The sequence below is a fragment of the Bos indicus x Bos taurus genome, chromosome 14, assembly GCF_003369695.1.
Source record: "Bos indicus x Bos taurus breed Angus x Brahman F1 hybrid chromosome 14, Bos_hybrid_MaternalHap_v2.0, whole genome shotgun sequence".
Taxonomy (NCBI): Eukaryota; Metazoa; Chordata; class Mammalia; order Artiodactyla; family Bovidae; genus Bos; species Bos indicus x Bos taurus.
The window spans coordinates 44,020,295-44,033,056 of record NC_040089.1 but is presented as its reverse complement, the minus strand read 5'-3'; the positions used below and the strand labels follow the sequence as shown (position 1 = coordinate 44,033,056).

The following is a 12,762-nucleotide window of genomic DNA, read 5'->3' as shown; positions in this document are numbered from 1 at the left end:
CCATGACTAGGCAGTCGTGCACTGTGTGGATGGATAGTCTTCTCCCACTAACACCTGCGGGTTTCAGACTTTCTCTTGTCTATTATAAGTGGAGTGTTAGTTGCTTGGTCATGTCTGACTCTATGCAACCCCACAGACTAGCCCACCAGGCTCCTGCATCCATGGAATTTCCCAGGCAAGAATCCTGGGGTGGGTAGCCATTCCCTTCTCCAGGGGATCTTCCCAACCCAGGGATTGAACCCAGGTCTCCCACATTGCAGGCAGATGCTTTACTGTCTGAGCCACCAGGAGAGCCCTTTTCTTAATGCCTCAATTTATGCAATATTCATTTAACACACATTTAATAAGTGCCAGGTTCTGTGCTTGCCCTAGAAATATGAACACCTAAAAACCTAGGTTCTGTTATTTAAGGAGTTCACAATGGCGGGGGGCAGACTCACAACTAAATATCATAACGTAATACAGCAACACAGTGGAGCCACATAGAAGGGTGTGATTACAGTTGTCCGGCGGTGTAAGGAATGGAAGGGGTAGAAGCTTAGAGCAATGGTTCTGACCTGAGGGAATCAGAATACGCTGCAGGGTCTGTTACCACCTGTATTTAGGCACCCCACCCTCCTGTACTCACTCCCCAGTGGGTTCTGAGTAGGGCCCAAGAATCTGCATATCTAACAAGTTTCAGGTGATCTAGCCCGCTTCGAAAATCACTGGCTTAGGGTAATTAAATTTAGTTGGCATTTAAATCAGGGCAGGGAAAATTAGACAGTTGGCATTTTCAGTTACAACAGCTGATTCAGGTATTGAGGAACCCAAAAAATCCAACTTAGAGATGACAGTTCTGCCTGTGTGTTGTTGACTGTGAGAAGCACCTTAGCCATTGTCTTTCCTTGTCAGAGTGTTTGGCAGAGGAACTAGAGGCTTTTAGAAGTACTGCTTCTGCAGTGAGAAAATACAGAAAAGAGGGACAGGGCAGGCTGGCAGGGGCTCTTGGTTCCTAGGGCAGGGGAGTGATAATCACAATCTAAAAGCAGTAAATGTTCTGAGGTGTGCCATCTTGATGACACAGTGCTGGGTTAGGGTGTCTTCCTGCCAGCCTGCCAGCACTGGGACTCAGCCACTGCATGTTCTGAGGAGACAGAGGTTCCCTCTGCATCTCACACCGGTGCAGAATGGGACTCAACCCATTGTGATAGAGGGGGTCAAAGGTCATGTTTTGCTGTTTAGCAGCTTTATTCCACTCTGCATCCCTCCCACACCCACCCCAAGAAATCTTACTTGGACCCCAGAGCACTGAGGCTGGGCCACAGGAGAGACAGGAAACCACTATCTAATTCTGAGCTCAGAAAAAATAGAAATGCCAGAATCTGAGAGACACCTCAAGAAAGTTTCAGGGAAACCACAAGCTTGAGGGACTTAAGGGTGGGGAGCTGGAGGCAGACAGACCTGTGTTTGAGTTCAGCCCTGCACTTTATTTCCTGTGAGTTTGGAAATGTTATTTAAATACTTTCTTAGCCTGAGTTTTCTTTATTTGTGATTGTTGGATATTGAGGTTGTTTTTATTTTTCACAACTGTGTACATTACTGTGATCTCTATCTGTACATACATCCTTGAATTAATCTACGATAATTTAGAAGAGATTCCTAGAAGCTGCATCACTTGGTCAAAGGTATGAATTCAATGCACGTGGTCAAATTTTTTTCCTGACAGTTTCCAGCATTTTACTTATGTTAACAGTATATAGGAGTGCTCATTTCCCAGCATCCTAAATATCGTAATATGTTAGTCGCTCAGTTGTGTCTGACTCTTTGGACCCCATGGACTGTAGCCTGCCAGGCTCCTCTGTCCATGGGATTCTCCAGGCAAGAATACTGGAGTGGGCTGCCATTTCCTTCTCCAGGAGATCTTTCCAACCCAAGGATCAAATCTGGGTCTCCTGCATTGCAGGCAAATTCTGTACCATCTCAGCCATGAGGGATGCCCCCTACATATCATGGATAGTTAGTTAGTAAAAAAAAAAATCTTGATTTCATTGATGTTACATGAAAAATGCATCCTGCTGTGTTATGTGGCAATGCTGCAACCACTAGTGAAGCTGAATATTTTCCACACATTTATCGGTCATTTATATTTTTTGTCTTTTGTTGTGAATTGCCAGTTTATGGCCTATACCTATTTTCTGTTTGTATTTTCCTCATGATTTTAAAGGAATTCTTTACACACAAACAAGAGTAAATTTTTATGTCATAAATTTGCAATCATTGTCTTTTTATTTTTATGATGACCTTTTATATTTAGAAGTTTTAAGTTTTATGTGAATGGAATAATTTCTGATGCTCTTTGAAATTTCTTATAGCATGCATTCCTAATGATTGGGGGGGGCATTTACATTACACACAATCACTTTGGACCCTTATCCATGGAGGGTTCACGTACAGATATTATAAAAGTATAGTGTATAGAAAAACCAGAAATGAAGGAAGTCACTCATATAATTGGTTATAGGATTCAGTGTTTAATGTAGAGGCCGATATATAAATCAATCAAATTCTTGTTTTTTAAGTAATTTCAAATTATTAATATGCTTTTATATATATGTGTCAGCTATTCTGGTGTTTAAATATGTAAATAAACCAGTTCTTCTTCACAGAGATGATGTAATGTTTTTTCCTGGGAACTAGCAAATACACAATATATCAACACATATTGCATGATTTATTCAAGGTACCACAACAAGGGAAATATGAATGAAGATTAAGAAATGTATGAAAAATTTTTTCCAATATCAAATAGGGTGCTTATGTGTAGAGGAAATAATATTAAATGCAATTGAGAAAACTAAAATTAGATACATGTAGCACTGTGTCTATTATTTTCTTTTCTTATTCTCCTTTAAGCCCTCTGGCTCCTAGCAATCAGAAATGAGTAAATAATGTGTTTTGATATATATATATATATATATCAGTAAACATATAAAAAATTAATTGGAATATAATTGCTTTACAGTTTTGTGTTGGTTGATACATATATTGTTAAATGGATCATATAAAGAGGATCCAGAAAAACACAAAAGAGCAACATAGATGAATTAATTCATTTCCAGTCCTGAAGGTAGTGCCACAGCTGAATGGTCCTGACCAGTGGGCTCCTTGCATAAATCATTCCCAGGATGACCGTCAACACACTGTGAAGAGGATTAAAAGGTTAGAAATGAAAGCTTCAGAAAAGGTTAAAGCCTGGGTTGGAGGGACTAAGGCTTCAGAATTGGCTCAGACCTATTATTTAATTTCATTCTGCCTAAGGCAAATGATCCTACAAACACAGATGACATATAGCTAATAGTGTTTGTTATTTGAGTGCTTGATATTGGAGGAGTAGAAAAAATTCTTTCTTTTTTTAGTCTTGCCATTTTTTTGCATTGTATAGGTCCAAGATTCCTGTGTCACATGGATCCCATAAAGTAAAAGGTATCGTGGAGGACCTTTTCCCTTTTTCTCAGGTTAAATAACCTAACGTTTTAACCAAGAAAAAACGCTGATAATGTGAGGATATGAAAGGCTTTCCTTTCCATCCCACAGAGGACTGAAAAAGGAGGGATTGAGAAAGTGAGGAATAACGTTCTGACCCCAGAGCTGGGGTATGGAGGAAACGTTCTGGGGAACCGAGCGCAGGGGTCACTGTAATGCACCTCAGAAAGAGAGAAGCAGAGCTGTGGCAAATTGTTTTTTTTTTTTTAAGTAGAAAAATTTTAATTGAATTGTAACACATATAGGAAAGCACACAAATTTTAATACCAATATAGAGTTCGATGGATGTTTACCAAGTGGAAACACCCATGTAACTATCACCAAGGTCAAGAAATGAAACATAAGGTTTGAATTTTGTATTTGTTCACTTAGGTCTTGATTGGCTTTGTTGAGCGCCTTTTAGGGCCTCTTTCTATATATGTATACGTGCATGCTAGGTCACTTCAGTCGTGTCTGACTCTGTGCGACCCCATGGACTGTAGGCTGCCAGGTTGCTGTCCATGGGATTCTCGAGGCAAGAATACTGGAGAGGGTTGCCATGCCCTTCTCCAGGGTATCTTGCCAACCCAGGGACTGACCCCATGTCTCTGATGCCTCTTTCACTGGCAGACACGTTCTTTACCACTAGTGCCACCTGGGAAGCCATTTCTACATATCCTTACTCAATAAATGTTTCCTCAAAATGGATAAATCATAATCATCAATGCTTGTAATTAAAGAGTTCATTTAATGTTCTAAATAATAAATGCAGAAATCTTTTGCTTTTCATGTTTTTTCTCTCATTCTAGGAAATATTCCTTTAAAAAAAAAAAAGAAAAAGGATATGAAGTGACCCTCAAAATCTTTATGTCTTCCCACCATTTGTCCATCAGCTGCCTGCTTTCAGTTCCCATGTTTTGGAGTTTTCTTTGTGTCCTTATTTTCTACAGTGCTATAGAACAAGGTCAGTGGCTTAGTAATTATTTATATTTTGCTGTATTTTTTTACATTTGTGTGTTTAGTCAGAAGTAAAGTTTTCAGAATTATACCACAAAATATCTATGCCAATGTGTTTAAGTAAAAGGTAATAGATCTATGTTGGGTTTTTTCCCCCCCCAAATACAGGCATATCTTGGAAATACTGCCAGTTCAGTTCCAGACCATGCAATAAACAAATATGAATATCAAAACAAAGTGGGTGGCATTTAAATTTCGTGATTTCCCAGTTCATATATAACTTATATTTACACTATTCTGTAGTCTATTAAGTGTGTAATAGCATTATGTCTTAAAAAACAGTGTGTGTTTGGGTATGTAAGTATGCTCAGTTGTGTCCGACTCTGTGACCTCGTGGACTGTAGCCCACCTGGCTCCTCTGTACATGGGATTTCCCAAGCAAGAATACTGGAGTGGTTTTCCATTTCCTACTCCATGAGATCTTCCCGACCCAGGAATGAAACCCCAGTCTCCTGCGTCTCCTGAATTGGCAGACAGATTCTTCACTGCCCTACCTGGAAAGTCCAGAAAGCAGGGTACTACATATCTTAATTTCAAACTACTTTATTGCTAAAAAATGCTAACCATCATCCAAACTTTCCGTAAGTATAGTAATAACATCAAAGACCACCACCCCAGATCACTGTAAGAAATACAGTAATAATGGAAAAGTTTGAATCTTTCAAGAATTACCCAAATTCGACACAGAGACTCGAAGTGACCAAATGCCATTGGAAGAATGGTGCTGACAGACTTTCTTGACTCAGGGTTGCTACCAACCTTCACTTTGTAAAAAATGCAGCATCTATGAAGTGCAGTAAAATGATGACAGTAACCCTGTAATTATTTTCTAATGTAATAAATGTTCATGTTAAAAGTTTGAAAACCACAAAGGTAAGTATAAAGAAATTGATAAACATTAATCCCACCACATAGGAATAACTTCACTTCAAATTTATGATCTTTCCAGTATTTTTTTCTATTTATATATATCAGTTCAATTCAGTCCAGTCGCTAACTTGTGTCTGACTCTGCAGCTCCATGGACTGCAGCATGCCAGGCTTCCCTGTCCTTCACCATCTCCCGGAGCTTGCCCAAACCCATGTCCATTGAGTTGGTGATGCCATCCAACCATCTCACCCTCTGTCGTCCTGCTCTCCTGCCTTCAGTCTTGCCCAGAATCAGGGTCTTTTCCAATGAGTTGACTCTTCACATCAGTGGCCGAAATAGCTGAGCGTCAGCTTCAGCATCAGCCCTTCCAGTGAATGTTTTGGGTTGATTTCCTTTAGGATTGACTGGTTTGAGCTCCTTGAAGTCCAAGGAACTCTCAAGAATCTTCTCCAGCACCATGATTTGAAAACATCCAGTGCTGCGATGAACATTGGGGTACACGTGTCTCTTTCCCTTCTGGTTTCCTCAATGTGTATGCCCAGCAGTCGGATTGCTGGATCATAAGCCAGTTCTATTTCCAGTTTTTTAAGGAATCTCCACACTGTTCTCCATAGTGGCTGTACTAGTTTGCATTCCCACCAACAGTGTAAGAGGGTTCCCTTTACTCCACACCCTCTCCAGCATTTATTATTTGTAGACTTTTGGATCGCAGCCATTCTGACTGGTGTGAAATGGTACCTCATAGTGGTTTTGATTTGCATTTCTCTGATAATGAGTGATGTTGAGCATCTTTTCATGTGTTTGTTAGCCATCTGTATGTCTTCTTCGGAGAAATGTCTATTTAGCTCTTTGGCCCATTTTTTGATTGGATCATTTATTTTTCTGGAGTTGAGCATGAATGGATAAGAAAGCTGTGGTACATATACACAATGGAGTATTACTCAGCCATTAAAAAGAATACATTTGAATCAGTTCTAATGGGGTGGATGAAACTGGAGCCTATTATACAGAGTGAAGTTAGCCAGAAGGAAAAACACCAATACAGTATACTAACGCATATATATGGAATTTAGAAAGATGGTAACAATAACCCTGGGTACGAGACAGCAAAAGAGACAGTGATGTATAGAACAGTCTTATGGACTCTGTGGGAGAGGGAGAGGGTGGGAAGATTTGAGAGAATGGCATTGAAACATGTAAAATATCATGTATGAAACGAGATGCCAGTCCAGGTTCGATGCACGATACTGGATGCTTGGGGCTAGTGCACTGGGATGACCCAGAGGGATGGTATGGGGAGGGAGGAGGGAGGAGGGTTCAGGATGGGGAACACATGTATACCTGTGGTGGATTCATTTTGATATTTGGCAAAACTAATACAATTATGTAAAGTTTAAAAATTAAATAAAATTAAAAAAAAAAAAGAAAACATCCAAGTCTTTGGTACTCAGCTTTCTTTATGATCCAACTCGCACATCTGTACATGACTACTGGAAAAACCATAGCTTTGACTATACAGACCTTTGTTGGTAAAGTGATGTCTCTGCTTTTTAATACACTGTCTAGGTTTGTCATAACTATATATATATTATATATGTATATTTTTTCCACAAAATCCATAAACTCTATCAGTTATATATACTGTTTTCTCACTTTAAAATCTTACGGTTTTACACTTCTAGTCATAAAAACACATGAGAAATGTAAGTAAAATTAAATGTATGCATTATTCAATAGTATTCCACCTTGAGGAGACAAGGAAGGCTGTGGAATCAGAGGAATTCTGCAATCAAGAAACATTTAAAGAAGAAAAAAAAAGATACTATGAAGTCCTAATGGCCAGCTCCTAGCTGCAAAACAAGAAAGCTCACTTGGTGATTATAAATTTCAATTACAGTAATACCTAAAGAACTAATTTTAGCCAGTTCCTTCACAACATATGGATCATCCATTGTCAGAGAAGTGATACAATTTCTGAATTAAGTTTAGTCTCTTATGGGGAATTAATAAGAATATTTAAGAAATTATTTAAGATATGAGCTAAGAATTTAGACAGTAATCTAAGCTTAATCTCTAGGAAAAGGAGCTCTCTTTCACAATTCATGGGTTTCTCTGCAACTGATAAGCATGAAACATAGTTTCAAGGGTAACTGAATTTGATCAAAAGTGAAGTTAAATTTGAGCACAATAAATTCAGGTATCACAACTTGTAATGGGGAAAAGACTGTCATTGTAAAATTATCTAAATTATTGGGACTGAGGCAAAAGCATACTAAATTTGATCCTCTGACATAGATTTCTTTTAAATAAGTCTCTAAGCAGTCTTATAAACAGCTTGGAGATTGGTGTACTTTATGAAAAGTATTGAAAATAGGAGACATTTTTTTTAATATATTTTTTTCTTTTTTATATTTTTTTTCTTTTAGCCATGCTTCAGGGCAATTCAGGATCCTAGTTCCCTGACCAGGGATCGAACCTATGCACCCGGCATTGGGAGTGTGGCGTCTTAACCACTGGATCACCAGGGAAGTCTCAGGAGACCATTTTAATAAATTTGAATTCAGGAAGGTAGAAACCATAAAAAATATATGTACACGTATCCATTCTCCCCTAAACTCCCCTCCCATCCTAGCTGCCATATCACATTGAGCAGAGTTCCCCTTGCTGGTTGCCCATTTTAAATATAGCAGTGTGTACATGTTCATCCCAAACCCTAACTATCCCTCCTCCCCTTCCTTCCCCTATGGTAACCATGAGTTCTTTCTTTGAGTCTTCAGTCAACTTCTGTTTTGCAAATAAGTTCATTTGTATCAATTTTTTTTTAGATTTCAGAATGTAAGCCATGTCATAGGATATTTCTCTTTCCCTGACTCCTTCATTCAGGCTGACAGTTTCTGGGTCCATCCATGTTGCTGCAAATGGCTTTATTTCATTCATAGCTGAGTAATATTCCATTGTATATATGCACCACATCTTTATCCCTTCCTCTGTCAATGGACATTTAGGTTGCTTCCATGTTTTGGCTATTTTAAATAGTGCTGCAATGAACATTGGGGTGCATGTATCCTTTCAAACAAGGGTGTTTTTTTTTTTTTTTTTTGCAGATATATGCCCAGGAGTGGGATTGCAGGGTCATATGGTATTTCTATTTTTAGTTTTTTAAGGAATCTCCATACTATTCTGTATAGTAGCTGTACCAATTTATTAATACATTCCCACCAATAGTGTAGGAGGGTTCCTTTCTCTCCACACCTCTCCAACATTTATTGAGGATTTTTTTGATGATAGCCATTTTGACTGGTATGAGGTGATATCTCATTATAGTTTTTTTCATTATAGTTTTGATTTGCATTTCTCTAATAATTAGTAATGTTGAGTATCTTTTCATGTGTCTCTTAGCCATCTGTGTGTCTTCTTTGGAGAAATGAGTGACCCATATTTTTTAAATCTGAAATGACATAAACACCTACTACACAAAGGTTTTGATGGTGATTAAATGAGATAATGTTTGTATTAGGTCCTTGAGAGAGTACATGGCAAACAAAACATTTCTAAATACGTGGTCACTACTAATAGGCAATATTTCTTTGTGGCAGTCAATTAAAAAACAAATTATAAAAAAGAAGCGTATATAATGGAGTACGGTTTCCACAGGACAACACACACATAAGATCTTCACTATCAAGTCAATTTTGTCTCAGCAAATCTATAAAGCAATGGGAAATTTTTACAAGGAAAGAGAATTTATAAAATATATCAGTACATTCAGTGAACAGTTTCTGGAGAAAGTGAAATAGTTGTTTTTCTAAAATAGAAATAAAGGTGTTCATCTTTAGCTCAGAATTTTATAATTTTAGATTTTGGACAGAAGTGAAAGTCACTCAGTCATATCCGACTCTTTGCAACCCCATGGACTATACAGTCATGGAATTCTCCAGGCCAGAATACTGAAGCGGATAGCCATTCCCTTCTCCAGGGGATCTTCCCTACCCAGGGATCAAACCCAGGTCTCCTGCATTACAGGTGGATTCTTTACCATCTGAGACACCAGGGAAGCCCTTTGGACAGAAACAGGAAGCTAAGTCAGAGGTATGGTGGGTTTGTTTTATTCCTTAGGGATTCTCAGTACCATCAAGAGAACACTTTCAAAGAAGGCTAGTATCTAACTGAAAGAAATCTTGGTGTGACACTGATACACTTCATGGCAGGAGACGAAACCTGGGAAGGAAAGCACCTGCAGCCCAAAGCTGGCGTGCCGCCTGTTTCTGTATAACTGGCAAACCAAGAGGCAGAATGATTTTACATTTCTAAATGGTTGAAAACTATTTGGGGGAGGGGACATATAAAAATTATGTGAGTTACGTGAAGTCAGATTGCAGTGTGCATAAATAAAATTTCAGTGGAACATAGCTATACTCATTAGTTTTAAGCATTGTCAATGTCTTCTTTCCCACTACTATGGCAGAGTTGAGTAGTTGTGGTAGAGACCTTCTGTATGGCTCACAAAACCAAAAATATTCATGACCCTTTATAGAAAAAGTTTGCAACTACTACGCTTGAGATAGGCTTAACCAGAAAGCAATGTAGATGGATAGTTTAATATTTTTGAAGTGGAGAAGATTTTTTTAAGCACACAATCAAAAACAATTCGGTTGTTAAAATGATGTAGACCCACATGTTTATTACCATAAGAAGATGTTTATTGTTGTTTAGTCACAAAGTTGTGTCTGACTCTTTTGCAACCCCATGGACTGTTGCTCACAAGGCTTTTCTGTCCATAGGATTCTCCAGGCAAGAATATTGGAGTGGGTTGCCATTTCCTTCTCTAGGAGATCTTCCCGACCCAGGGTTCAAACCTGGGTCTGTCTCCTGGATTGGCAGGTGGATTCTTTAGCACTGAGTCACTATATTGTTAAATAAAAAAAGGGCAGATTGTAAAACAGAACACATAATATGACCACACGTTTAAATATATAGAAATAGATCAATAGATTGATGGATTGATAAAGATTAGAAAAGGGTGATAGTCTACATATTTTGCCACCTGTAGGTGTAAACACGGAACCACCAAAACGCCATTTGTAAATTACTGATATGGTTATCTAGCAGCATATATCACTGAAAACCTGGAGAAGGAAATGGCAACCCAATCCATTGTTCTTGCCTGGTCAGTTTATAGCTCATGGTACTTGCCACTGATACATGTTTGTAAATTAACATTCAAAAGGATTTTTAATCTCTGTAGACTATTTTTCATGCAGTTAGTATGTCATAGCATCAGGTAACTGCAGTGGCATGTTTGTTCACTTTAAAAAAATTTACTTTTAATGTTTAGGCTTAGATGTTTTAATACACAGTGACAGACATATGAAGGGGAAGAAGTTTTTCAAAGAAATACACATAACTAAACCTTTCTCACCAAACCTTAACTGCTTCTAATCACCATTTAATATAACCCTGGTATCATCTCTAGTCTTAATTATAATGTTCCTTTCTGGTAATCTTAATCTTAGCATCACACAATTCTTAGCTCAGGTTTCCTGTCTCCACTTCATGTGGGCTACTAATCCTAAGTAAAACTCTTTCGCATAATTCAGTCAATGGCTTTGGTTGTCTTTTTTTTTTTTTTTTAGCAAGTCTTGGTCACCTAGGAATAAAGTGAATTCGCTCAGTTGTGTCCGAATCTTTGCGACCCCATGGGCTGTAGCCCACCAGGCTCCTCCATCCATGGAATTTTCTAGGCAAGAGTACTGGAGTGGGTTGTCACTTCCTTCTCCTGAGAAGGGGATCTTCCCTTTTCCTTCTCCTGGGTTGGGGATCTTCCCAACCCAGAGATCGAACTCGGGTCTCCCGCATTGTGGGCAGACACTTTACTGTCTGAGCCACCAGGGAGTAGAACAATTTACAATCGGCTGCTTTATTCTCTCATTTAACAAAAGTAAAAGCCAGGAGAAAAGAGGTACATGGAGCTCACTATACACTACACGCATAGAATTTTCCAACATCCTCATCAGCAGGAGGTTGGTTTTTTAAACTCCAGATAACGTCCTAGTTAGTAGCCATAGGGCTTCCCTGGTGACTCAGACATAAGTCTGCTTGCAATGCAGCAGACTCTGGTTCGATTTCTGGGTTGGAAAGATCCCCTGGAGGAGGAAATGTCAATCCACTCCAGTATTCTTGCTTGGAAAGTTCCATGGACAGGGGACCTGGTGGGCTACAGTCCATGGGGTAGCAAAGAGCTGGACTCAACTGAGTGACTAACTTTCACTTCATCCAAGTGTCAAATCAAAACCGGTCACTGTGATTTACTCTCTTTATCACTGCCTAGCAATTTATAATTTTACAAATAGAGATGCATCAAAAATAGCTTTTAGGAAGAAACTTTATTCAAATAGAGAACATTTTTAAGACATATTCAAACATTCTTATGAACAAGGAGTTAATGGGTTCCATGATAATGGGTCACATGAAGGTCATTCCAGTACACTAATGTGTATGCTAAACAAATGTTATATAATTTCACTGTAGGGATGTCCATCCATTTAAGGAAATCTAGATTTTGATACCAGTTAACAACAAAAAATGACAAGTTATTTTTGTGTATTGAAAATTATAAATTACTTGCTACTGACTATATATATATACTGTATTGGAAAAATTGGTTGCAACTGACAGGTAATTTCATAGCAAGTTCCTAAATATAGTCTTGGATCTCTTTTGATGTGTCTTGAGCAGAAACTACTATGAGTCATTTTAAAAGTCTTGGACCTAAAAGGAAAAAGTTAGATTGCACCTAGCTTTCTCTGGTAAGAATGGGCACAGCACAGGAACTACTGGTTACCTCCTGGCAAGAACAACTGAAAAATCAGCTGGGGGTTGGGCGTGGGTGTTCCTTTTATAAATGTTTGGGCATTCACCCAATCCTATGGCTCTGCCATTCCTGGGCAGGGCGTGCTGGTAGTGGAAATAGTGAAAGTTATTCAAACCACTGAATTCTCCATTCTACAATATGGAAACTGGCAGACTTACCTCAATTGTAAGTTCTCCACCCTCTCCCTCACCACCTCCACCTCACATCTAAAATATTAGGTTAAGAATATAAATTGCTTTAGGTCTTTGTTCCCACAGGCAGGCAAAGAGGAGCTTAAAAAACCTTAACTATCCTGATGTTGAGGGTTATATAGTGTTTATAACTAACTTAGGAATTTATACAAGATACAAATACAAACAGCCTCTATTAGAAGTTAGCAAGAATGAGGATGGTACCATTACAGATTTTTGTTCATCAAATAGTTTCATCTAGGATCAAAGGTAATTTGGTGTTTTTCTATAACCAGTACCTTAACGTAGGGTAAGAAGATGGCCAACACC

General features: G+C 38.5%; 1 long non-coding RNA gene across 1 annotated transcript; it reads left to right on the top strand.

The window, feature by feature from the left end:
• Positions 1–4,313: 4,313 nt before the first annotated feature.
• On the top strand, positions 4,314–7,856 carry LOC113903960. Its single transcript, XR_003514362.1, has 3 exons — positions 4,314–4,468; positions 7,129–7,265; positions 7,818–7,856. It is a non-coding gene; the product is annotated as an uncharacterized LOC113903960 (long non-coding RNA).
• The last annotated feature ends 4,906 nt before the right edge of the window (positions 7,857–12,762 follow it).